The sequence below is a fragment of the Syngnathus typhle genome, linkage group LG20, assembly GCF_033458585.1.
Source record: "Syngnathus typhle isolate RoL2023-S1 ecotype Sweden linkage group LG20, RoL_Styp_1.0, whole genome shotgun sequence".
NCBI lineage: Eukaryota > Metazoa > Chordata > Actinopteri > Syngnathiformes > Syngnathidae > Syngnathus > Syngnathus typhle.
This window is the reverse complement of record NC_083757.1, coordinates 4,808,244-4,832,909: the sequence shown is the minus strand read 5'-3', so window position 1 is coordinate 4,832,909 and position 24,666 is coordinate 4,808,244. Positions and strand designations below refer to the sequence as shown.

Below are 24,666 nucleotides of genomic sequence, written 5' to 3'. Positions count from 1 at the left end.
TGATTGCTACAACCAAAACAAAGAAATAAAAAAATCCGAGACTATAAAAGCTATCCAGCTTTGTTTTGATCATGAATGTTTTACCTTTATTTAACATTGAAGCTTACAGGACAAAAAAAAAGGACCAAAAGCTATTGAGCATCTTGAGAAATTGCTTTTAAAGACAAGTGGCAGAGGGCCAGAGAGTGTTTTGCGCTATATGCTGATAAATGGTAACTGAATGTAACTTTATGACTTTGACACAAGCCACTGGTTAGCCGTGCTGCAGATCATCCGCAGCACTCAGCTAAAAAATTAATGGCGCTTGTTCCTTTCGCGACTCTAATGCGTTTTCTGAAAATGAAGATATAGCGAGTGAATCTTCATCAGTGATTCGGGTTTTTCTTTCTTTATTCTTGTTGTCGCAATAGCTGAGCAAATGAATCCATCTGCTTTTTAATCCCAACAAGAGTATTTTCCGAATGCTTCACCGCAAATATGGTAATTGATGCCAATAATCAAATCCAACTTCATACACTACGTTTCCTTTTAGGTTCTCTCGACTTAACTAAACATAGTTACTTCCCCCGACACATGTCGAGGTTTGAAAGCGTCTCATTTGCTCAGTCAACAGCGCTGATGGCTGTGTGAGATTAAGAGACCCCTCCATTTTTCCACACTCTTGCTATTTTGAGTGACACCCTAATCCTTTCAATCTTATCAACGATATGTGAGAAACTCAATCGTATGTGGAGGAGATCAGCGGGCGGTTTTGGCCTTCGATATTAACGTTACTATTGTTTTCTTCAAAACTTAGTCGACTGATAGCAAAGTCTTTATCAATCCTTAACGGGGGACTTATGTTCTTGAGATAGCTCCTCGGCGTCAGATGGCATTGTTTGCCCGTTCTGCTTTCTAAACTCTCATTGTCTCATCCTTCACTCCTCTGAACGGCAATAAAAATGAGAATCCAATCTAGTGATGCATTTCGAAGCACGGGGACTGACAAATGAAGCCCGATACAGACAGACGAAAGACAAACAAAAGAGCGTAAAGAGGCAAGAGAGCAGCGGAAAGTCGGTAAAGAAAGAAAAGTGGAAGCCGGGGAGAGATTTATTGCCCAAGCAACGGATGAGCTGAAATGAGACAAAACACAGCGAGCTGAGAAGTGGATTATGGCTGTTCTGATTTCATTTCTATGGCAGATATAATGACGGTTAGTTTTCTATTCATATTTTTTGGATCAGTGGCGGCGCGGTAGTCAAATCAGGTTTCAGGGTTTGGCCAGTGGGCATTGACGAGGGCCATTAAAGTGTCATTACCGTTTTGTGCCATTACTGAGCTGTTGCGCCAGAGGAATTACCTTGCTAATGAGATCAACCTGAACCCGACGAATGCTTGCGGTGAGGATGACGAATTCTACGTAGGCGCAACAAGCCACACAAATACACATGAGGTGGTCTCGACTTTAAGATTTTGTTATTAATCTGATTGTAGTTTTAGATAAATCCAGGAATAGCTCATTTTATACATACACATTAGGGTTGTGCATCTCTTCACAAGAGACGATTCAAGGACGGTGAGAGTGGAACGATTCAATTCGGTCTGATTCGACAGGATTACGATTCGATACGGTGCGGTTTAGCTCGAGGGGCTATGATGCAATAAATTTTTGTTGACATTTTATATACATTTACATGAAGTTGCCAGTACCGTAAATGAGCAATTTCCTTCTATGATATCTTTCCAATAAAATAGGATTTGATGCGTGTCGTGATATATTTCCAAGTGAAAAGATTTAATTAGATGCTCTATCATTTTTAAAACAAATTTTTCCGATTGGTTTATGTAACAAAAACAATAAGATAATAGTTTTGTCTGTATTTATAGAATAGAATAGAATAGAATAGAATAGAATAGAATAGAATAGAATAGAATAGAATAGAATAGAATAGAATAGAATAGAATAGAATAGAATAGAATAGAATAGAATGCCTTTTATTGTCATTTTACAACTTTGTTGTACAACGAAATTCGGAGTGCTGCTCCCTTCCTAGTGCAAACATTACAAAATTTAAAAAAGTATAAAAGGAAGTCTGAAAATAAAAGTGAAAGATCGTATTTACAGTATAGCTATTAGTCTAAGCTAATTTATTTTGTTATCTTTATCATTTTAATCTATGTGCTGCTGCAGACACTCTTAAATGCCACACTACCAAAGATGATCCAAATATTATTTGACTAACACATCTTCGTGTCCGTTCACACTTAGTGCTTCTAATTAATGACCTGCCTCGTATTAACAGTGTAGAGAATGCGGAAAAGGTTTTTCTTTTTTTTTTTTTGCACCGAGAGGCCAATGCCAGTTAACGTCAGGGAGGACAGTTGGCTGAGGTACAAAGTGGCAAAAAAAAAAAATTGCCATTGGAGTGGAGGGGAAAAAAAACGACTTCAATCTTCATTTTTTTACCTCATTCATCAACTTACGAGTGGTATTTGAAATCAATAGGCTTCATACTTTGAGCCATAATATCTTAAGGAGAAAATAATTGGTGGCACTCTACTAATTAGACTTCGCCCTACAGTGCAATCATATTTAATACATAACCCGAATTTAACATAACCCTACTGATCAGCATCTCAAAAACCAATGGATGACAACCTAAAATTGCATGTCTGTTACTCAAAACATTCCACTTTTGAATAAATAATCCCCACTCTAACTCGGAATCGTGCCTCTTTCACGCAAACAATTCCAATTTCCTCTGTCTCACTTCCAATTCCCCGTGACACTTATTGAGAGATTTACATAGAAGAAAAGCCAAGTGGGGTGCTGCTCTCGATTGGAATGTGGGAAGAGGTTGGGGTGTGCGCAAGTGTCAGCGCAGACAGATCACCAGCCTGTCAGCGGGAAGCCATTCAGCCTGAGAGGTGTCAAGCATGATAATCCCTATGGGAGAGCCGAGTCTGCAATAGCGGCCGCAGATGAGCTTATGTGAAAATATGCCATCACTGTATGCATTTCAGAAATGTAGGTCGAACGATAGAGTCTTTGTCAAATATGCATGCGTACTGACTCTAACATCATCCTGTTGCTCCCCATTCCTCCTTTCCAGTTTCTTCTCAACCTTCTCCTAAATTGCAATGTTGTTGCAAAATACACTGCAGGAGTTATCAGGCCGCATAATGACTTCATTCTGTTTTCTCTATGAGTCATTGTTTTTGTTGATAGTCTGGCCCCACGATCGTATCTAATAAATTCATTCAAATGTTTCCAAGCACACTCGCAAACTTGTTTAGCCTCCCGTCGTTTTTTTCCGTATTTATTTTAAATGCACTGACAAAGATTGTAAGCATTGGATAGAAATGGGGTAAAAATAATATTCACTGTTATTATAATGGCGAGCGGATGAGAGCGAGCTTGCGCCTGATCCGAGCCAACTGGCCCCTGCGGCGCCCTTCTAATGTCAGAGTCAAGCTGGCAGCGGTGATATGACTATCACAGAGAGGCAGAAGGAGGAACAATTGACTTGTCAAGTAAGAGTCACTTGACAACTTCTCATAGATCAATTATGGGGAATTTGCTACCTGGGCCAAAATGGAGGAAACCTGGATTTTGCATTGGCTAGCATTGAAGGTTGAGCTCTACGGTAACATCGTTTTATATATCCAGCATTTTCCGCCGTTATAATTAAATAATGGCACTAGCCACACATTAGAAAAGAGGTCTTTGCAGAGAGGATATTCTGTTGGTTGTAAAAGAGCAAATGGTCTGTCCAAGAGGGGCCTGGAGGCAAAAACATAAATGAGCAGCGTAAACCTGTTTGCAAAAGCGCTAGACAACGACAATGAGGAAACGGAGGTCACAGTGGAAGGACAGAGGGTTATGGAAACAAGAGGAAAGGCTCGTTGATAGTCCTAATGTGACGTTTTAGAAAGAAAAAAAGTCCTGAAGGGATTTATCATCTTTTTTTTTTAATGACGGCACCTTTATTTTTCTGCACAAATAACGACATTTTGTTTTTGGTTGTAGAACGGGAGAAAGGGCTAAAAAGAAAAGGTATTAATCCATTTAACGCTTGACATTTCAGACTCACCCATCCTGGCCCCATTTTTACACCCCCCAAAACACTAAGATTTTTTTTTTTTTTTTTTTTCTCCAAGAGCCGAGAAAACACTTAGAGTTATTGAAAAAGTTATGGGCTCCAACCCATTTGGAATATTGCATCTAACATCTTTTATTTGCTCCTTTATATTAATTCAAGAGAAGCTAGTTATCGACGCCAATATCTGATTTACCCCTGCTGGGCCTTATGAGCTCAGTTGAAAAGCAAATCTGTTGCTTAAAAGGACTTGTTTGTGCACATTTTCCAATGACGAATTTTAATTAAAACGATCAATTTGGGACACCACGTGGAGTTTGCAGCTGCCAATGGCATCCAGCAGTGAAGAAGAGGGAAAGGGCTTATTTTGTGTGGTAGGGCAAAACATTGTTTGACTTCACTTGTGTGAAACTGTGATTGCCCTCAGTTTACCAAATAGGGAAAAATATTTGTGAATATGAAACAGTACACATTCAGCATTTACTGTAGATGAGATGGAATTAATTAAAAATAACAACCTTGAGGTCAACAACCAGTAAACATAAATATATTTTGAAATGTTATTCGAAAGTATCCGCAACACTTCACGAGTCTTCAGCATCAATAGTTTAACGATTTTTCTCAGCGGGAGTTTAAAGAGATCTTATCATCCCACTAATAAGGTAGCAAAGAGAAAGCAGAGGGTGATCATAAATGTTTTTAATGTCCTTCAAAAACCTTATTTAGTAAAGAATCTTCCCGGTACTAAAGCCAACAATCTCCGGTCCCCAGGTAATTACAGTCTGCATTTCCTGACTATATATTATCGTTTAATGGGAGGCACTCTTCACTCCTCTTGTTTCCCTGAACGGTAATTAATGGGATGGATGACGCCAAGATAAGGAGGATGAAGAAAAGGTAAAAGGAAAGCAGAATGGAAAACTTCTCTTATCTGATGACCGGCCGAGTGACCTTTGAGTTTCCCTTTCAATCTCCCCACCTCCCGCCCTTGTTGCTCTTTTTTCCAGTGTTCTCTTTGACAAGCTGCCAGATCTAATGTCCTCTGTGAAATGTGCCTTGTCAACTCCCATAAACTCTTATATCCATCAAAGTTACCCTCTTTATCCCCCAAAAACACCCTCCATTACAGAGAGTGATTAAAAATGATCGCTAATTATTGGGACGGTCGAAGCTACGGTGAGTTTTGACAAAAGGAATAAGGAGATTATTGTTTGCATATTATTACACCGAATGGTAAAAACAGATGTTGACCCACAAATCTGACGTAAGGATATTAGCAAGTATTATCGATTGAATAAAATCAAACTCCGGCTGAAAAGGTATGAGGCAGAAAAAAAAAATTAAGGGAAGCAAAAGCTACCGTATTTTCCGCACTACAAGGCGCACCGCACCTTCAATGAATGGCCCATTTTAAAACTTTGTCCATATATAAGATATATACATTTGGCCCGCGGGCCGGACTTTGGACACACCTGCTGTAGTGGCTCAATATTGGTCCATATATAAGGCGCACCTGATTATAAGGCGCACTGACGGCTTTTGAGAAAATTGAAGGTTTTTAAGTGCGCCTTATAGTGCGGAAAATACGGTAATTAGTACATAAGATTAGAGGTCTTGTTGTGAGCTTTAAAGCGATTTTGGCCAAATACAGCCAACGTAACGTGAAGCTAAAAGGATCGGAGGCATTGCAGAGATGAGAGTGCATGAAAAGATCAGAACAAGTCATCATCTATTCTGGTAAAGTGCACCATTGGACATCAGACAGAAAGTATGATGAGGTACAAACGCTTCCCCGTGCATATCAAACAGATGATTTTGTGATGCCACCGTGGTGTTATCAACTGTAGTGAGATGGTAATGCAGGCGGATGAAGAAGTAGGTTGGTGAATTTCTTGGACAATGCATACCAAATGAGATCGACAACATTGTCCAGCTTGGCATTTCCTACGCTTGCATCAGTCCAACTTTGTGCCAATATGTTTTTAAATATCTTGTATTCACAATAGTTTGAGGGGAGTTCTGTATGGAAAGTAATTTATTTATTTTAATGAGGAAAGCTAATAGGAGAAAAACTAAAGTTGACCTTGGATTAAAAGTTGTAGGAACATCAAGGGTGGGGTGACAGATTGGTTTTGCTATCCCCTGAGATGTGCCACCAACAGGGTTTGAAATGCCATTTTCTGGCTCCGACATCTCACGTTATGACATTTCCGACTCCAACTTGACTCAATAAAATGGTAGCAGAATAATGGATGTAATCCAGTTCCAGTATTTTTTTTGTCTGAAGACACGTGCACACATACTAATTCGTAACATCAACCAATTGTTGAATTGAAACCTGCCAAATGATGCCTTTAATTTTATGGTCAAGGGAAAAAAAAATGAATTACGATAAACGCATCCAAAGTTTTTGACTTTAAACATTCAACTGAGTTCCCTGAAAAGTGGCCTTCCATGTCCTCAGCCTGTGTACTACTTCTTCCTGGAACATCACGACTAAAAATCCTAAGAGACTGGCATAGATTTCCGAATAAGAGCAAATGGCTGCAAGAAATAAGCGGGGACAGAGCGTAATGTTGCACGCCTATCAAGTAGCAAAGTAGAGATACAGAAAATGCATCAGAGACACAGGATAAATCTGAAATGATATTCCGATTATACAGCAGTGATGTATTTAATTGTTCGACTAATAAATGGGACGATGCATTGTTTATATTCCGCTAATGATTATCAATTTCTGGACACAGCTAAGGCCACGACAACATGTTAATCAACAGAGGGTAAAATTATAGCAATTTATTTCATGGCTAAAAAGAAAAAAAATGGTTACCATAGAAACAGAAGTAAATTGGTAAAGGCTCAGTTTAGTGCGTGGGGTTACTTGTAAATATTGCAATAGACTACACAGACTGGTGGAGAGTGAATGTGGTCCAGGTTGAATATGTTCAGCCATCCAAATATTCTACATCTGCTTATTTTCAGCTGCTGGATTCGTGACACAAGGTTACGTTCCCAAAATGATGTTTAGGGCTGAGTGACTCCATTTTCTTAATGCTCCCTTTTTCTGTTCTGCTTCTCCGATGGAAAAAGTGCACATGTTCAAACAGCAGACGAGAATTCTTCTGATGCCCACTTGTCAGTTTGAATGAGTTAATTCTCGACACAGCCACAACGCCTGTTATAAGAGGGTGTGCACATTTGTGCAAAGACAAAAGGCAACATGGGATTTTCGTTTTGTTTATTGATTTTTCTTATTCAGATTGAATCTAAATTTAAATGAACTCATTGACAAATAACATCACAAGTGACTTCAGTACGTGATCCCCATTATTTCTCAATGAGATGTCATGTTTATAATTGAAAATATTATCTCACGGATCACAGCTGCTTTTGCTATCATCGTAATTACCCCTGCTGTGTCATTGATATGTAAAATTGGGTGATTGTTAGCAACATAAAACAATTCATCACATTAATAGCATCCTATGGGATGGAATGTTATTGAAGATTTTTGATGCACGTTCCGTTTCAGCTTGACCAACAGCGCTGATGCGCAATAATACGGAATGAGACGTTTATGTCAGGGTTCAAAACCGTTTTTTTATTTTTGCAATTCTCTTTTCAACTATTGTCCCAAAAGTTGTCATGAATATGAATGTTGTCTAGTGAAGGCCACTTGCCAATTTTAGATAGCGGATATTTTCCAAGTGGTACGTGCTAAACAAAATACATTGGCAGCCTTTGTCAAGGTTTGTACTCTTTTGTGATTCATTTACCGTAAATTCCGGACTATAAGCCGCGACTTTTTTCCAAAATTTTGAACCATGCGGCTTATAGTCAGGTGCGGCTTATATAAGGATTTTTTTCCGTGATTTTTGTGATGACGTGATTACTTTTATTCACTGCAGTATCTTGAAGAAAAAAACAACAACAAAAATACTATTTCGAAAACACTACTATGGCTGCTGCTTATTCTGGCTGTGTTGCTTGTGACTATTATGAGCTTTAGTAGGAATGCACGCTAGGTGACCTGCGTCAAAGGGCTCTAAACCCTTCGTCACAGGCAATGTTGAGAAAGACATGTTAAAGTATGTCATAAAAACTTTAAAAAGGCTTTCTGTGAACGGTCTTTCTTTGTAAAAAAACGCGTGTGCACATGCGTCTTATAGTCCGGTGCGGCTTATATAAGAAAAAAACTAAAATATCCCCCAATTTTAGCTGGTGCGTCTTATAGTCCGGTGCGGCTTATAGTCTGGAATTTACGGTATATATTTTTAGTGATCTTCAGTAATTTCTTCTTCATTTGGTATGTTGGGATGTCACAGAATCCAGTGAAAATAATAAAAATAAAATTGGCAGGTTATTATTACCATCATCATTAATATTGATTTTAAGAAGGTGTTGAATGTTTGACAAATGTGTTTATCTGAGCGTGTTTGCTAGAAGGAAAGCAAACAACAGGAAAGAAAAAGAAAACAAATTAGAAGAGTGAGCACAATTCCCAACACACACATGCAATCACGCACACACGAAGACAATCCAGGCTAGATAATGAAGAACTGAGGCCTATCGCTTGGGGTGATTAATTATCCATGTCACCAGATTGGAAGATGCACAAAAAAAACGAGTCTATTTTTCTTTTCCATCGCTAAATGCACCTTGAGTGAGGATTCGATTGGAGTAATGACAGCTATTTGTTGATGGATGATTGCAGGTGAGCATTTTTGAAAAATACAGGTTGGGGATGTACAGTAAATTCCTGCTGCATGTTGGTGAACAGTGTGGCACTAAATGAGCAAAGCAAAAAAGTAATACTATAAACTAAGTATCTATTGCGATGACGAAAAATTGTCATCTGTTGTCATTTTCATTTCAAATTGTCGTTTTTCCCGAGGTCCCCTGTTAAGTATCTACGCTCGCCCGAATACAAAAGTGAAGATGTGGTATGTATAAAGAAAAAAGAGGAAATTGAATTCGGCGAGATGCCGGCAAGAGTGACCTCTTCATCTATCGATTCCTCTCCTGTCTGAATGGATCAGCGTCGGGGTGTGAGGAGAACATTAATTTGGAAAAGTGTGAAGGCAGCTACTTTTGGAAAAACTTTAGACAGGAGCCAATTCGTTCACGTTTTGTAATGTAGATTTTTGCAAGCAATTACCCAAGTTAGTTCCAGAGTTTTAAACAGGAAAAAAATAATCACCAGCATAAAATACTAATAGTGATAAAATGCAAATATTTCCAATTTTAAATCTTAGCACATTTAGACATTCAATATAACAGTACTCACAGTCATATCTTCTTTATCCTCTGCCAAAAGCTGAGATGTCAATACTGTGGAGTCATTTTTCTTTCCCTTGTATCTTACCACTGTAACCCAAAGCAAAAGTCAGAGTGTCAGTTTCACTTCAAGGCAATCAAATAAAAACGTAGACATGTCACGATAAAATCAAACAGCGGGTTCGCTTTTTTGTCTGCAATAGTCAATACAACAACAACTTGTCTCTGTTGTCACTTACTGTAGCTGACAAGTTGCTATGAAATGACATTTTGCTCCATTACCGTCAAGGCCTTGGCTTGCTTTCTGAAATCTCAACAGAAAGACGTGAGTAAAGAAAACAGCCTTTTGTAGCTGTTGCGTCAGAATTTGATTAGCATTCCGAGTGCCGCTAACCCACAGGAGTCCTCGAAAATACGATTTTCAATTTGTGGCATTAAAATGATAGTACCTTCATCCTCGCATCAATTCCAGAAAGGATGTGTGGAATGGTAATAAGATTATGATTTAAACCCCTTTGGCGATGCACCGCATGGTTCAAACGTTGGATAGGTGGCGTGCTGAAATGTTAAATTGTGCCGCCAAGTGTACTTGTGGTTGGGATTTTTAGCATTGTTATTGATTGAAGTACATTAAAAAGATGGATGTAGTGTATACTTTATTTATTTTTTATCATTTTTATGTTTTATTTATTTTTATTTGCTTTTATTTATTTTTATTTATTTTTATTTATTGTATTATTATTATTATTATCCTTTATTACATTTATGAATTTGTTGGTATGGTGTGTTTTTTTTTTTAAGTCCCATAAAGTCAGCAGAAGGAGACAAAAATTAAACAAGGAGAGATAAAAATAAAAAGCTCGTTCTGTGAAGTGCAGATCAGGTTTTCGTTATATAAATAAAGCAGCAAGTGGTTGGATTGGGAATCTTCAAGTATGTCAGGAATAAAGAGAATGAACAAATCTGTGATGCAAATGTAAGAAAAAAAACACTTTTGTCTATTTATAGAATTTGCAGTATGTGATGGGTTCACAAGAGTTCCCATTTGTCTTTAGCTTTAATAACTCTTCATCTAATAAAAAAAAAAAAAACTTCAATGTTTTATTGAGGTCAGACTTGAGCTGTGACAATGGCAGCTGTCATCACTCAATTGTGTGCGATAATCAGTTACGGAACTGTGTGCAAAATCACCTGCAACGTACTGCTTCATTTACCGTATTTTCCGCACTATAAGGCGCAGCTAAAAACCTCCAATTTTCTCAAAAGCAGACAGTGCGCCTTATAATCAGGTGCGTCTTATATATGCATTCTAATTTACAATTTGATATGAAGAGCAGAGAAAACAATCAAAAAGATCACAATGCTGACAAAGAGCATTCATCAAACTTGCTGATATCCCATCCATACTTTCATGTCATGGTCAAAAATGGAATTCCCGAGTCTCAAAAAGCACAGCAGAGTGTCGGCATTGTTATTGACAATATATCGCTCAGCCCTCAAGCGTTTTCCCTGCGAGGGAATTCAGTTTGCATATATTATGTCAATGAAATACAGCATCACAGCAGGTGATACGGCCATGTTCTCCCTTAAGGCCTCCTAAATGCACTGAGTAGTCGTCAGGGGACCCATTTATAGCTGTCGGTTCCATTCGCGTGAATTACATCCCACATAATTTCCATCTTTGTTCATGCACGGCACTGCCAAGAGCTCGTGTGGCTGACACTGGGATAAATCAAAGCAGTCCGCCATTTGAATTAAGGTTCCCCGAGTTACAAGCTATCATTGGAGTGAGTCATGTCGTCAAGTATGGAAGGCAATGGGCATTTGCGAGAAACCGTGCCAAGAAGGGATAGCGAGGAAGTCGCACAAAGGATGTTTATTATACTAGCCGATTTATGACTTAGCATCTTTGCATCAATCAAGAAGAAAACCTATGCCCTTCAACGGAGGAGGGGGGGGGGGGGGGTACACGGTGCATGGCCTCACAGCTTGCCAAGATAAATGCAAGAGCAAATGTTAACACTTCGCATTCCAATCAGTGTTTCACTCTTGTATCGTGGCTATGACGAAGGAACGAGACACATTTTTCCAAAAGCTTAATTATTGAACAACATCTGTCTCCAAAATCTCCTTACGTTCCATTCTCCTGGCTTTATCTGTCATCCTGTTGATTTCACCAGACACAAAAGCAAGCAAAACAAACAAAGCTCTCCACTCCAGGCTGAAAACAACATATCACAAAGTGACAACAGAGCTACCCAATTTACTTTGACACAAGCTAGACTACCATGAAACCGTTGTATTAAACCTTCAACAGCTGAAATTTCCCAAGGCAAAACTACCACGCAAATATCTCTACTGTACTCTTTTTAAACAATCCAGCTGCTTGATGAGAAATCATTTTTGAATCATCTGGACTGAACAGATTGAAATGACAATGTAGACTTGTGGTGCAGATTTTTGCAATTACCGTTTTTTCCACACCATAAAGCGCACCGGATTATAAAGCGCACCTTCAATAAATGGCCCATTTTAAAACCTTGCTCATATATAAGGCGCACCGGATTATAAGGCGCATAGAATAAATAACTCAACGTTGCTCAAACGTTAATGCAATCACAATATAGTAAAACTCGAAACAGTGAAAACAATATATCAATAACTCAACGTTGCTCAAATGTTAATATCACACAACACACAAAATAAACACATAAAGCTTACTTTTATAAATTAGTCCTCATCCACGAATCCATATTGGTCCATATATAAGGCGCACCGCACCGTATTATAAGGCGCACTGTCGGCCTTTGAGAAAATTGGAGGTTTTTAGGTGTGCCTTATAGTGCGGAAAGTACGGTACTTTAAACAAGGTATGAATCCTGAATAAAAATACCAAACCCATATATATTGTTGCTTTGGAAAAACTAAATATATATACTGTGTGTATATTTTTTGTCCTCCAGGCTTGTCTGTGTCTTCATCACTCCGCCTTGTACGCTGCTGATGGCCTCGGAGGCAACACACACTTCTGTGTGAATGCATCACTACCACTTGTCAGGGCAGTTGGAAAAGATTTTGAAGCCAATACGACGCGACATATTGCTGGAGGACATGTGAAACCTCAGGCCTAAACTCGAGCTTCACTGGCACGAGAAACCGAGTCTGGACAATTGGACACAACCGCAGGAGATGGTTTGAGTCTAATCTGCAATATATTCACCTGTTTTGGCTCTTATATGAATTTAAGAAAATCGGAATGTCTCAACGGCATACATACAAGGCCCACGAACAATTCCTGAAAATTAAATCATTCTATGTGTGCCTTATGGTCTGAAAAATACAGTAGGTCCATGAAGACAATGAGGGAATTTGGTGTGGCTGAACATCTCTGGTCCTGACCTCAACCTGACCCGCTAGAACACATTTGGGATGAATTACAGTGGAGACTGAAAGCACATCGGTGTGACCTCACAAAGGGTCAAGAATTCCATTAAACAGACACCTAACCCTTGTGGGGAAAGTCTTCCCAGAAGAGTGAAGCTAAAGGGTGGACCACCGTCCAATTGGACTTGATGAATTATGAGGCAGTCAAGTTGAATGTTTCTGTTGGGAGTTGTAGCTTATCTAAGTTTGTTTATAATGATTGCTATTAATAACAAGTTGATCCATTTTTACTGTATTTGTCTCATTCATTTAGGCCCATTTGATGTCAAATGAACCGTGAGTGTCATTCCGAATAACACACTAATTCAATGTAAACTAAATTGTGACAGATTTGTTTCAAATGAGGCATGAATAGAATAGAATAAATAAAACCAACGCAATAGTTTAATCCAAAACTGAAATTTATAAACAGAAAGAGTCTACATTAAATTTCAGCTCCAAAGTAAATTTGATTTTATACTGGCATTTTTACAATCTCTTATATTTTTTATGGTGATGACAACGGTGAAGCTTGCCGAGATGAATTGGATGCATTACGAAAATATAAACTACGTGGCACTTTTTCCATATATTTATATTATTCCAGGATACGACACTGAGCGTATATTTACGATGACATTTTGCAAAAATTGTCTCTTTAATCACAGAAAGAAAAAAAACAATTGGCTGTATTTGTAATCTCATTTTAGTTCCTCGCTAGCGATGATTGAATCTAACAATCATAACTAACATAACAGTCGTTCGGTAATTTACAATTCTGGCCATGTGTTGCCTGGTGAATCACAAGCAACACAGTGTTGAATTTTACAAAAAGCCAGAAGCACAGATAATTGTTCTCATTAATTTTAAATGACTACGACTAAATCCAAGATGGTCTCCTGCAAAACTGCACGTTGCATAAAAGGATCTCATCGATAGCCCGGCGTGCAGTGTTTTCCAATTAGCTAATCGATTTCGGGTGGTAAGCAACAAGGAAGGCCGCTCATATTCAATTAATTGTTTACGCATAAAAATCGAGTACCGCTTGGCTCTAACCAGCCGAGGCACAACTCGACTGCTGAGCAAGAAAGAACACAGAATTATTGAAATAATCCATCGCAAAATAAAAACCAAGCCATTGAATGAATCTGTAATAAATACCAAACGCAAAATCTGCTTGAAACATCCAACTAATATCGCAACCAGTGAGCGAATACTTGAAGATTTGCAAGCATACTTGTACTGCCAAAACTTTCACCTACTAACTAATTCATGTACGTTCTCTATTAATGCTCGGATAACTTCCGTGGGCGTCTGAGGAAGAGTGAGCGAGAATCTTGCTTCGTCCCAGAGCAGATGGTATAGCTGGTCAAAAAAAAAAAAAAAAAAGTGTTGTTAGTGTTGCAGGGGAGCTATGGCCGGGCAAGTGGACAATCCCCGCACTGAGAGATAATTTCACACTCGCTGCTCTGATAAGTGTCTGGACTGCTGCTGGAAGCAAAACTGGCAGAGTGGCCTTGCAAAGAAATCTTCGCACTTCAAGCTCCAATAGAATTAAGAAAACTGTGCAAGCAGTAAAGCCAGTTGGTGTCATTAATAAAAAGTTTTTTGTTTTTTTTTATCAGTCATTCCCATCAGAAATTACTTCTCACTAGCACCACGCTAGACCTTGACATTTTAATTATTTTTCTTTTAACAGCAAACAAATTGTACATGGACAGAACATTTTTGTTAGAACACTAATATTAGTTGTCATTAAAAAATGTGTTTCAGGGCTGAAAATGTGAAAAGCACTTTCTACTTGACAAATCAGAGGTCAGGCTACATCCGCATTGAAAATTTGAGAACATAATGTACCGCAAAAATATAAACACACTCAAGTATGAGCTCACACAGCAGGCAGCAAACCAAATGTACAACTTGCAATTACTGCATACCTCATAATGTTTTCAGCCTTTAACCACCAACTGCCCCAATATCTAAGACAATATCTTTCCTGGTTTCTCCTCTTTGCTTTGCAATATCGGTCTTCGCATGAGGTAAACCGTGTCATTAAAAAGCAATCAATGAATATTTCCAGCATACGTGCAATCCAAACAGGCACAATGGAGCCAACTTAAAGGTGTAAAGACTTCCTTTGACTGGCAGGAATAAAAATACACGAATTACCATAAGAATAAAAAAAAAAAAACTTAACCAGTGACAGTTGTTAATCGCTAAAGTAAAACATGTTGACAGGTCGTTCCCTTAATCCATAAATGTGTTTTACAAGATAGCGTGGCATTATTACTAAGCCTCAAAGTTATTACGCAATCACATATTCTGTATATCTTTTTAGGACAATGTTGCTATTAAGGTGAGTGAGTGGCACACGTTAGTTAACTTCCACATAATGCACTGCAGATGTTAGCCATTAGCTTCGTAATGATGATAACCTTCATTCTCGTTTTCATTCCTGCTCACACATTAGAGGAGGTTCTGGTAGCTACAAGTGCTTGGTACATCAGGCTTTGGCTAAAATTAGTCTTAATAACCACCTCGGAGTAGGTGATGGATACGGTACGTGCTACCTAGTAATCATCTGGCATTTTTTTCAAACCTAATTGTAGCATGAGGTATATATACCGTAATTGTCGGACTATAAGTCGCGTTTTTTTTCATAGTTTGGGTGGGGGGGGGGGTGACTTATACTCAGGAGCGACTTATATACATATATATGTTTTTTTTCACTTTTTTGGGCATTTTATGGCTGGTGCGATTTATACTCCGGTGCGACTTATAGTCCGAAAATTACGGTAGTTACATATGTGCTACTTGTGTATCGATTTAAAGCGAACATGTCTATTTTTGGATTTGCCATAGGAGCTGATGTCTTTTTTTGTGTTAATTATCAAGACTCTTCTTTGAGGCCTGCGTCTTGTGCATCAAAGTGACTGGAATGGAGTTTTAATTGCTAAATGCAGATATATTTTCTATTAATAAGGCTTTGGATTGCGGGATTATAATATTTTTGCAGAATTCAAACACTAAAGAACTCAACATGCTACTTTTGTAGGACTGAAGTTACAGCAGTGGAGAGGGGGGTCGGGTTTTCATTCCTCTTGTGCCACACGTTTAACATGTACATAATCCTTTTGAAGGAATATTTATGCATCATATCTCAATAACCAGAGTACAAAGGGTTTCTTTGATTCGCAAAAACAAGGCATGTTACCAAGATGAGATGTTTTATTTTGTTCCCATTCCTGTTTTCCATTTTTTTCTCATCATTATTATTATTATTATTATTCCTATTTTATTATCATTATTATTATTTATTAGATGATTATATATGCTTCTACTGTAAAAAAAGAAAGCGAGTAATTTTACGGCATGCTAATCAAATTTGCAAACATATATTTGGGTCTCGGCGGCTTTCAACTCTCGGGTACGCAGTAAACAAGTGTTGCAGTCGGAACCAGCGGAAAGGAAATAAGCCGTGTTGAGCTTTGAAAAGCACACGGAGGGGTCTAACTGCAAACGCACATTTTTCCCCTCTAGTGCCAAAACAAAACAATAAAAATGGCAAAATTCAACTGCTGGAATACATTTGCTTCATTTAAAATTGCATGTCTTTTAACCGCATCACTCTTGTGGTTGGCATTTCACCCATTCAACTGTAGTCAAACACGATAGTCTCATCATAAACCTTTCCTGGCACTTTTGTCAAGACACATTAAGATGCTAAAGATAATCATCCGCAAGCTCTACTCCAGTATTAAGAAAACAGTCAACAGACCAAGCACGCTTCTGCCTGCAAACCTAGCACAAGAGCAAATGTAAGGGGAGTGCTCAAGAGACAATTGTGAACGCTGATGAGTTACGCAATCAAAGCAGTCAAGGGAATGCTCATTATTGCATTTTTTTGGAGCTTTGTTTGTTTGGCTCATTTTTGGGTCTGTTTCTCTCTGTGGAATTCGGTTATCCTGTTCGAGAGCTCCTCGTGGCTTGCTGATATTGCAATTCCCTCTATTTGATGTGAGGTGCCTCTCCACAGTGCCAAGACAGTCACGGCAGGATATCAAAGAGGGCTCAGATGTGTGTGTGTGTGTGTGTGTGTGGCGGGGGGGCTTAGGTTGAAATGGTTGTGATGGAACGTGAAGATGCCCCCAAAGTTGAATTTGATCGTATATATCACAGGTGTGAAACTCAAGGCCCGGGGGGCCAGATACGGCCCACCACATCATTTTATGTGGCCCGCGAAGACAAATTGTCATTACTAGAATTGCAAATTGTCTTCACTTTTAATAATATCAGTTTTTTTTTTATATATTTGACCAGTTTTTACTGATTTAAAAACGAGTTATTTGTCAGTTTGTTTTGTAGCTTTTACTGTATATAATATGAGGTGCTCATACATTTATTTGGGGTGACAGTCATAATGGCCCTCCGAAAGAAGCTATGACTACAATGCGGCTTGTGAAAAAAAATGAGTTTGACATTCCTGGTATATATCCTTATTTACAGCTACAGGATCAAATATTAATATGGTCAGTAAAAAAAAAAAAAAGACATTTGTTACAGTAAAGCGGGCATTGTCTGTATCATATTAAGTTTCTCTCACGGATTAATTTGTCGTTTTTCACTCAAGTATGTTAAAATAAAATCCTGCCAGTCTTTATACACCCTGGTGTATGCATGTGTTACTGTGATCATACTGACCTAGAAAATCACAGTGAGATCGGGGAGTCTCCATGCAGGGAAGGGAGGGGGGGGGAGAATCTGAGCTTCACTGAGCCAGCCTGCAGTCTCACGCCGTCAAGAGCATTGTGCCGGGCAAACCGAAGTGGAGCCTGTGAAACCGTAGGGAGGATCGGCATCAATCAAAAGTTCACCAGACCTTCGGGGAATTTTATTTTGGAATAATTTGGAAACAGCTCGCGTCACACTTGTGTTCCGCATCAAGGACAGTTGCTTCTGAGCACCAAATGAGGCACAATCCAAAATTGGCTTTCAATAGGATACAAAAAAAAAGAATGCTCTGTTCAAGCTGTTTCCAGAAGTCTTTGTGGATTTCGGGTGTAGTAGATCAAGTGAGACAAAGCATCACTTGTTTCTAGCTTTTAGCATAATTTAAAATAAGTATTTCTTTATCATCTGTTATCTGCCAAGCACTGGTAGCACCTGCGAACATCTAAGACTTAGATTCTAAGTGGTCCAATTGTTGAAACAGTGTCAGTGTGATGACACGTCGCATGAAGACATTTCATTTCAGATGAATGAATGAATAACTCCTTTATAGATTGCATGCGGTAGTAGTCACGCTGACACCGCCGCTCAGTTTGACAAGCAGTATGGTGGAAAATGAGGAATCAAGGGATCACATCTGTGATGTATCATGGCAACAGAGACAGACGGTGAGAAGGGGTATCATTCCAAGGCACGCAATAAATTAGTCACAAACATTAAGCAGCATCCATGAAGCTAGGTAGAAATATATTACAGTGGAAAATTTGATTTTTTTTTTTTTTTTAAAAGGCAAGAGGGTTGAAAAAAATAATATGTATTATCCATAGATATGCCCCCACCCTTGTTTTATAGTAAAGCAGAGCTCAGGTGGGGTTTTGTGTTTGAAGGATCATTCAAACAGACATGGCAATCACAACGAACGTCAACATCCAACCTGACGTCTCCCGGACTCATCCACTTGTAATAATGTCAAGTGCTTTTGCGTGTTTGGACCGCGTAGAGAATGACAGTAAATCGAGACGAGACGTGCATCTGAAGACACGGACATAGAAATATTTATTTTTGGGTCAAGAAGCTTTAAAAAAATATTTGTGAATATGTCATGTGATGTTTTCAACTCATCTTTGACAGGAGATTACATTAAATAGCCAATGTCAAATATTAACCAGCCTTGCTATATCTTGGCTCGACTCGGATCAAACTGGCCATCCGACACAAGCTTTATCCATTTGATCCATTTCATCTCCTCTTCACAAACAGGCTTGGCCTTCTGCTAATGTTTGCTATGAGGGGGTGAGTTGGCATATTTACAATCCAACTCAGCTACGCCAAGCCAACAGAAATTGGAGACAACAAAAACCCAATATACTCAAAAAACAGATTGGAAACTCAAAATTTGAACATAATTATTTTTGGGTGGACTGGTTTGACTTTTTTTTTTTAAACGATAGAATGTTCCAAACAAAAATTTTGCGACTTTGTTTGTTGTTAATTTGGCCCATGATGGTGGTTAGAAATAAAACAACTATGCTAGCTATTCATATTTTATGCAGTCAAAGTCCATGCCACAAAACATTCATATGCAAACTTCCATTTACGGGTTTTGTTGTATTTAATTGTCTGGAGGATCTGTAACCTTTGCATACTTGCACTGGGAATGTGACATAAATGCCTACTAAATATGCTGAAGGCATTAATTACTTACAGAAATCTCCACACTTGGGTTCACGTCGTGCTCAAGTGGCTCAAGATTCAGAGAAGATTGTGCCTGTTGAAGTAGAAGAGGGGGGAAAAAAAGCTGAAGATTACATTGTTGCTGTGAGATTTCTTTTTTTTTTTTTTTAATTGTCTGTCTCCAATTGTAAATGTCACAAAATACTGTCATTTTGAAGATATAAAATCAGATGTATGCTACCAAGGAAAATTATTTAAAATTTACCAATATGTAATGTTAAGCAAAAGGAATTATTGAGGTCTAAAATGCCAGAAACAAAAATCTTTAGCTTGGTCTGAGGGCTGACTTGGCAACAGTCACAAGAATTTCTACCTTATCACCTAAGAAAATTCCTTTGAACAGGAGCTTCTCCAATGTGGCACATATACTTAATTCCCAGGCACTCCGGGAAGCATCACACTATCGCCAAGGTGTCCTCCATCCTCAGCCTGGAGCAATTTATAGCAAGACAACCTTAGCCGAATTGGAGCACTTACAGCTCAAGTGTCAGCCGTGGCTAACAGCTGCACACGCAGTTAGCCAAGGTAAGCAAATTATGTCCAAGAAGCACCAGATGTGACACTAATGGATCTACAAAACATTAGTTGTGTAGGGCACGCGTGCAACACAAGCAAAATAGTGTGAGGAGGACCGCAGCGAAGAAAAAGCAAAAGAGCCACACGCCCCCGAGGTCGTAAAAAGTATGTGGCAGAATGATAAATGATCACAATGAAAGCAGAAATGGTTAAACGACAAGATAATGAAGATGAGTGACGTCGAAAGCGCTTGGAAAAAGTTAAAGAACGTGAAAGTCAAAGCACAAAAGTGTCAAATGTAATGAAAGTGACAATGGAAGGGGGGGGGGGGGGGGGTTCTATCGAAAAGGGAGTGGGAGATGTAATGTCCGTCGTCTGGGCTGCAATGAGCCTGCAGCGGGGCCACCCGGTATCCCTGACAGAGTCTTATCTCATCCTCACCCTAGAATAAAACCTATTTCCCAGCCCCAAGACAATAAAGCACAAGGTTAAAGGATCCCCCCATTTACGACAGACTATTTGGAGAATGGCTTGGACTTAAAAATGCATAACACCATCCTGTTAGGTGGGCACCTCTGCTTAGCTTGCTTTATTTTAGCTTGTAGAGCTGAGACGTGGTCAGGGACAGGCCGGGCAGCGTTCAGGAATGGTCGGATGGAGTCAGAACAAGTAACAGACGACGACGAACCGAGCAGAAGTGACGGGTTTGCTCGGTAAGAGAGTTAACGAGCCCAGAGTAGGTGTGGTGATGAACCGAGCAATCGCCGCTAATTACAGAATAACAGGACGGGAGGGGCAGGAGCAGAGAGAACAAACTGTCCAAAGTGCTGCTCAATGCCAGGCTGGGCTGAAACCAATGTGAGAGAGAGCACAACGCTGTCCATGGTGCTGATGGCGCAATTTAGCTACATTTGAATCCACTTTAGAATAATGGGTGGGTGGTATGGAGGGTCTCTCAACCCGAAGGCTGCGGGTTTGATCCTGAGCACGTAATTTGATGGTAGAAACATGCAATAAAAGTGACAGCCCATTTCGAATATATTATACTATCCATGTCCGGGCTTCTCACTGTAGCTTTGAGCTCTTTCTTTCAACATGCAACATTCTGTCACGAATGATTTTCATCTCACATTTTGTTCCTAAAGTAGCCAGAAGCTGCTTTGAAATAAAAGGCTGGGGAAAAAAAAAAACTCACACTATTCACTGGCCATTAAGTACCAACAAAACAACTAAGTGCTGCAAGGACATTGTTTGTTTGTTTTTAGCTAATGTTACAACCACCACAACACCAACAACATAAAATAACAGAATTTCTGGAAAAAAAATCACAACTATTCACCCAAGCACAGAAAACAGAACTTTTTATTATTACCGCACTTGTTTCACATTCGCCCTAGCTCATATTTAAGTATCGTCTACAGACGTGTTCAGCGACCTCAACCCGCCCGGCGCAGACGATCGATATGAACTTTGCTGATATACTTGATAAAGGGCCCCCAGTTTGTGCAATAAATCTGATGCTAGGCCAAGATAGGAGCTCTCTCGGTCATTAACTGTAGAATTAGACAAACATCTCGCTGTCCCAGAAAAGTACAGTGAACTGAAACTAGCAAAATACTTAAAACTACCTTGTTAAGAGAAAAACCCAAACCGGATCTTGAATGTAAGAAGACAGTTTAGGATCTACAGTCGTTTTCTCTGTGATTTCGAGTTGTTTGAAAGCTTCAATCTCTCGTTATTCGCTCCAGCAATATTCTTTTACTGGCACTTTAGTGCACATATGGTGACTTGCTGAGTCATTTTGAGGCAAACACAATCACAGCTGGGTTATAAAAGATGACTGCAAAATGGGGGACTAAAAAATACAAGGAAGCAGGCAACTGAATTTTATAGGTTTGGAATTTTTGCAAAGGCTTAGTGGAAAAAAACAAAAAACAGTTTGCAACCAACCAAAATAAACTGAAATTAAAAATAAGATTTTTCCCTTTTGTCAAATTACATCTGCGTTAAGATCGAGGAGCGCAGCGTGAGGCCGGGCATTTATAACTGCTGTCGAAAAGCTGACATTATTCGTCAAAATCCATTTAAGTCATGTTAGCAGCCAAAAAAAAAAGGTTTGTTGATAAGCCTCATATTCAAATAGGTGAATATTTCAAGCTTCAAGCCTTTATGAGCTTTTCTATGGACACACAAAGCAGAACCGTAGAGGCTGTAAATTTGTTTTCATGTGGCTTACATGAAAGAGGAAAAAAAAGTAAATATTTTGAACACAAAACAGGAGTCCGGTGAGGTTTAAACTTGGCATGGCAGAATGGAACATGTTCCAAATAGCAAAGTAATTATTCACAAAAATGTCCTCCCTTGCTGAGTAACAAGCCACTAAAGCATTATCCATCACATAGCTCCAATTAAAGTCCCATTAAACCTATTTAGAGGATAACCTTAGTTTATTCTAACTTTTTTTTTCTTTTCTGAATAACAAAAAATGTTAAAATATCTCAGCTCTTTTTAGATTTCTTTCTCCAGCAGTCTGCAGCATCTCTTCGATTCATATTTTCTTCTCCATCTATATGTACAGGTGAATTTGTAAACAAGGACAGAAATAGGTTTAGATCACATTTATATTTTCATGGGGTTAGCGTCAGCAAAACACGCAGCAGTCACATAGCTTCATGAATATTAATGAAGTATGGTGACGTAATCTTGCGGCGCACTGTTTTAACTTTAAAAAAACAGTCAATTCTCTCTGCTAACCTTTGGATATTTTTTTTTTTTATATGAAATATATTGCACTTGTTGCAAGGAAAAGTTCTTATAGTGCCTGATCTTTACTGCTTTTAATTCTCATTAAAGACAAATGCTATGATGCCTCATTCCTAATATTAAACCTTACAAGCTATTTTGATGAAGGGTGTTATTTTTAAAATGTATTTATAAGCGTATTTTCAAAAGAGAAAATGTAACTATTCTTTCTTTTAAGTCATGACTGAGTCCATTGTTAACCAAAATGTATAAAAATATACGGATGGGTGCGAATAGATCTTGTGAATGTATTCAAAGAGCTAGCGAGTATGGTTTTTCATACTACAGATGATCCAGCCGCTTATGCAGAACATCCTTTATTTACTTATTTATTTTTATGGTCTGGACATATCTTTTCCTTCTTGCGGTCGACAGTATAATGGCCAAGAATGGAACATTAGCAGCTCCTAGAGGCAATAGATTGGAATAACTTTCTGCAGATGAATATTTCCATATAAAAAAAAAAAAGTGCTGCAATTACACAATAATGTGGCAAATCTTGCTTCGTGACTTCTCTAATAATTAGTCGAGACTTCGTTGCCATTTTAACCATCTCAAATGAAACCCTCGTTCCCATTTCTCTTTTATCATACAACAATGTTCTGTTTTATGAGTTTATCTCCCATTAACTTTGGATGTACTTCAAAATGTTTGATGTCATTTCCTTTTTTTTTTGTGGAACTTTTCATAAGGGTGTGTCTGCAGTTCAACTGACACCACAAAGAAACGAAAACAAAACTATGCAAGGAAGGTTGGCACAAATAACATTGACTCCGTTTACATGCAATTTGCATGCTTCTATTTACCTTCCGTCTCTGCGTACAAATAAAGAATTATGAACAAACTAATAGTGTTCTTTTTAAAGTTTTACCAAATTTAAGTTTAAGTTCAATTCCTAATTTTATTATAAAGATGTTATTACTTCCCAGGGCTAAACTGAACAACCTTAGCTTACAATAAGAAACTGTGTTGTGTACTTTCCGCAGTGGCATTTACAGTCAAATGCATTTTTATTTCTTCACATTTCTTTTCCAGCTGTATTGTGCTAAATAAAATTGATGTGTTAAAAAGCCTTACTACCGAGATAAAAATGATGTTGTCAAACGCAGCAATTTAGAACAAATAATTGCTCCAATTATTTCCTCATGATTGTGTGGCATTTTGTTGCTGGGACTAAATTTCATACGATTCAATAAATCAGTCCCATAATATAGCCCAAAAAGCAGCACATTATTTTTGTGAGTGATTTGTGATTGGACAATGCTTTGTGTCAAAAACACAAAAATATTTTTTTTATTACTATGAAACCAAGTGTGTTACAAGTATGACGTGAAAGTGAAAAGGCAATGCTATTTTTGTTCTTCCTAGTTTGTCACAAAGATATGCTTTAAAAAAAATAAAAACAGATCAAAAAAAGAAACTACATTTTTTTGTTTACGCTTTCACCTTGTCTATATTAATCTCATGTACTAATTATACTGTATATACAAATACATACGACTAAAGAAAAAGTTGATTTAGAGGTTTAAGCTCCACCCATGATATCTTCAGGAAGATCGAGTCGAGTTATTTATGTTGCCATTGTCAAGGACATTTCATTTGCAACGTTTCCCTTTCATCAAAGGTAAGTTGTCTGTCGACACTATCGTAATGCTACCAACAATTTATAATGTCTCTCTATTGTGTGTTGAATCCATTAAAATACTTTAAGCCTATAGTTAGAATAAACTGTTACGAACATATAAAGTTTAATATTCAGGAAATGGTCTTTTTTGTTCTCTTTTCATTAAACATAATAAATCCATTTTTTGTGGCAAAAATCTGCAATGGGGAGAATTCTAGTGAATATAAAAAATATATATGAAATAATAAAGGGGACGATCTGTACATTTCATAGTTATTATTCAGACGTTTTGACCAAAACTATATTTTGTGGTTGCTTGTTTCTTAAAATAATTCCCTTCACATAATATATATAATAAACAAAAGCATACCATTCAGAAACCAAAAGTCTAGGAAAACTATATTTTGTAGTTGCTTGTTTCTTCAAATAATTCCCTTCACATATTATAGATAATAAACAAAAGTCTACCATTCAGAAACC

The 24,666-nt window shown here is 38.2% G+C and overlaps 1 long non-coding RNA gene across 1 annotated transcript in view; it reads right to left on the bottom strand.

Moving 5' to 3' along the window:
- The window catches only part of LOC133144285 (uncharacterized), a 63,418-nt gene that overhangs the window by 38,073 nt on the left and 679 nt on the right, over positions 1–24,666 (bottom strand). The window contains exons 2-4 of the long non-coding RNA XR_009710636.1: positions 19,216–19,278; positions 17,484–17,614; positions 9,370–9,449 (exon numbers count right to left, since the gene is read on the bottom strand). This is a non-coding gene — a long non-coding RNA (uncharacterized LOC133144285). The remainder of the gene's footprint in view (positions 1–9,369; positions 9,450–17,483; positions 17,615–19,215; positions 19,279–24,666) is intronic.